The 3,788-nt window shown below is 44.9% G+C and overlaps 1 pseudogene; it reads right to left on the bottom strand.

The window, feature by feature from the left end:
• Positions 1-1,513: 1,513 nt before the first annotated feature.
• On the bottom strand, positions 1,514-3,544 carry LOC103749445 (annotated as a pseudogene).
• Between the last annotated feature and the right edge of the window lie 244 nt (positions 3,545-3,788).

Raw genomic sequence — 3,788 nt, 5'->3', positions numbered from 1 at the left:
AAAATATACTTAAGCTTTCCAAAAGGAGCATAGTGTGGGACACCCGTTTGCCACAAGGAATTGGGCTTGAGTCCCCTGAGGTTTACCTCTGGCTGTTGCAGAGGTCGTCTGCCTCTGCATTGTCTTGGGATAAAAGCCCAGGCAATCCTTGGTGCCTCCTAAGATGCTGTAAGAAGATAGGGGCTTCTCTCTCTTTAAGGATCATACACGTCTGAATACTGTCAGAAAGAAATGGCCATGAGTTTCCTGAATTGAACTAAGCCATCACAAGTGTGGACATATCTTTTTGGTTTCTCATCTGCCCCTGGGTATACTACCACTGCAGCTCCAAATCTGCCCCTGTCAGTGAAAGCATTGTAGGCTTTTACTAAGGGCTCCCTTGGCCCCAGGATTCAGCTAGCATTGTTGCAAGTGGGGCTGTAACACTCGGGGGTATGATGGATCCTTGGCCGCCCATGGAACAGATGGGACGGGGCCATCCTGAGCTGCCTTCCCCAAACCGAGGCTTCCTAGCCATCCCAGAGCTGGTCATGGCACACAGCCAATGGTGATTTTTCGTTTTTGTTTTTAAATACGCCCAGCGGCGACCGGTCACACGAGCTCCTAACTCGTGCATGTGTTAGACTCCTTGGTCCATGTTTCAAGATGGGTCATGTGGGTGGCTTTCACTGCCAACCCCTAGCGCTCTGCTCCGCCCTGCCTTTCTGAAAAAGGAACCCATGGGTCCTGAACATGGGTCCTGGGAAGCCCTGAAGCTGGCCAGGGCACACCCAAGGTGCCACTTGTTACTTTGGCCACTTTTGGTTTCACTTCTGTTGCATTTCTGCATTCTTCCTCAAACTCTTCCCATGATTACCATGTATCCCCAGTAAAAACATTAGCCCCAAGTAGCCAGAGAGCCAAATGAACAGCCCCTGCCCAAACCTTCTGAGCTACCAGATCTGACAGATCCAATCCCCTACTTTTAAGCATATTTCTCAGCGCTTTAAGTGCTGGGTCCTCAGGCTTATTAGTTGTGTTATCCATCTTTTCAGGTCTCGCTTACCCCAAACTCCCGATTGGCCCCAATCCAATTTTCTTTTTTCTTTCTTTTATTCTTTTCACCTTCCTTTGAGTGCCATGCTGGGAGCCAGTTGTGGAGTGTTCAAACCAGCGACCCCCATGCAGTGATGACTGGGGATGAGTAAGCACGCCATTCACCAGCCCATGCCACCCCCAGTACCAGGAACACTCAGGCACAACAGAGAGCCTAGTCAAGCAGGGACTCATTTGTTGCAGGTTTTATAGAGCTTATAAAGGCATCTGGAAATCCCCCTCCCCCCTGAGGGTGTATCTTAAGGATGGTCATGTGCTGATCATGCACTCCTCAGCAGTGTGGAAGTATCCTTCAGAGTTTTAAAACAAGTCAGACTGTGCCCCAGTAACTTCCTCTCAGACCTCTGCAAGGCAGGGCCTTTAGGTCCCCACAGTCTGTGACAACCTTCATGATAAACTCAGGGTGTTGACTGTCTACCTAGAACTTGAACTTGCAGACATAGGGTAGCTCCACATCATAATGATAATCTTTCCATTTCAGAAATCCTGGGGAAAGAGAGAAAAGGTAAAATAGATCTTGTGAATACCATGAAGTGGCATTTCAAAACTTGGCCTTGTCCCTGAAGCTTCTCCCTCATTTTCACTAGTGTCCCAGTCCAGGGGAAGGCACAGTAAAGAAGGAAACATGAAAAACTGGAGAAGACAAATCCATGTTTCAAGTCCTGCCTCATTGGGATACCCAGAAGTTCAAGACTTGTGAGAAAGGAGTGAGAAAGGTTGGGCAGATATGTTTCATACCTGAAGTTTTTGTTAGACTTCCACAGTAACCTAAGGCAGAGGCAGGATTTCTATCCCAGTTAACGTAATTCAGCACATCAGAGTTACTCCATTCCTATCCAGCTCCACTAGGTTCTTGACCCTATGTAGTAGAAGTGTACATTAGAGCTCTGCTTGCATAATCCCTTAGATAGAACACCTGATTCCCCATACCAATGGAATTTAATCTATTCCATCATGTTGCTCAGAGGTCTTTCCATGTGGATGTTCTCACTTATCTTTCCTTCAGGCATATCCTTGCCAAGAATCACATGAACCATGATCCAGAGCAATGTATTATTTGCTACGTAGTGAATGCTGATATATTTCAGAAAAGCCTCTGACTACCAAAGAAAATATCTACTCTATGGAAAACAAATATAGATCTTATCTTAATTCGCAATGCTCCCAAATACTGTGAAGACTCACTGAAGCTCAAAGAACTCTTCAATAGGCTTTCTATTAGAGTAATGCAAAAACTGACAATGAGCAAAGAAATTAAATTAGGAACCTCCACAAAACTCAGCTTTTCATGCTGCCTTTGAGGACTTCATTGTAACCATGTCACCCAGTATCTGAGCCCCCCAAGTCCTCATCACTCTATTCCTGGTAAGAGGCACAGAATACAATAGCCACTTGAGAGGTAACTGAGAGAAGATGGAATCTCACCAGTGTGGGATCATGGAGCCCAATCCAGACATACTGGTAGTTGTTCACTCTGCTCTTCACTAGTGAGGACACGAAGGAAGCCTCAGCTCCACTGAGCACAAACACCAGGTGTCCCAAGGGCTGTTTCTGGCAGGCCAACTGTGTAATGCATAGAATGAGAGGAAGGCTATTCACTTATGGGTGAATGACAAAGCTGGTATATTTGAGTGAGATGATTATGTGAACAATGGAGAGTCATTCTGACTCCCATGGAACCATGGAAACCTTTTATCCCGTTACCTACATACACTTTCCATTATATCTCCACACCACCCAATCTTTCACCACTCACATCTGCATTAAACCAGGATTTTGGTGTCATAAACAAGGCATAGCAATGGGAGTGATAAGCTGATGTGTGGAGAGGAAGTTTCCTTCTGGGTATCTTCACCTGGAGTAGAGGGAGATAAAGAGGGTTATGGCATGAGATGAAGAGTGGGAGTGGGATGAAGAGATAACTTAGAGAACGTTTGTAAAGCTGTTCTTTTTGGAATAGTGAATTCAACCATGACTAGCTCTCTCAACTTTTCCCTCACTCTCAAGTTGCTTCATTTCTAGAGGCTGACAGTGTGGAAGAACACGTCTTTTCATTTTATCTTTCGTACACATGCCATTGTCTGCAACTCTATCTCTGGAATAGCCACTTGTATCCTCAAATTTTTCACCTGTCTCCTTCACTAAAGTTCATTACTGACCTTCACAATTTTGTTCATTGAGTCTCAAAAATAAATTAGAGCCTGATGACAAAGTGGGAAAATCTCATTTCACTGATAGTAGCTTACTGTGGTACCTCCTGCCACCAATAATCCAGAAAAAAGTAGAATGATGGATGAGTTGCAGGCAGTTTCCTCTACTTCTTGGTTCTGAAATTTTACAAAGAACCCAGTGCTAGAGGCAGAAATACCTTACCTTGCACCCGAGATAGGAGTATCAGACAGGACAGCATCAACCAGGATGTGCAGCCTAGGGTCATGCAAGGTAGCATCTTGTCTGCAAGTGAGGAGCAATCATAGTCACTTAGGGGAGTGTGGTCACAGAGGACATTCAAAGAGGACCATTCCTCTTATTTTCTGTCTACTTTCAAGGATATACTAATCTTGTTTCCAAATCTTTTCTGTGGTTCTGGAATTAAACAAAGTATCTGTATTCTCCCCTGAGAACTCCCCACAGCCTTTGCTGATTCTCAGAGCCCTGTTTTCTGTGGGATGAAGACTATTCTATATCTTCTT

Source organism: Nannospalax galili, unplaced genomic scaffold, assembly GCF_000622305.1.
Source record: "Nannospalax galili isolate Female #2095 unplaced genomic scaffold, S.galili_v1.0 scaffold726, whole genome shotgun sequence".
NCBI classification, from domain to species: domain Eukaryota; kingdom Metazoa; phylum Chordata; class Mammalia; order Rodentia; family Spalacidae; genus Nannospalax; species Nannospalax galili.
Note: the sequence above shows the minus strand (reverse complement) of the source record. Positions and strands in the feature narration are given on the sequence as shown.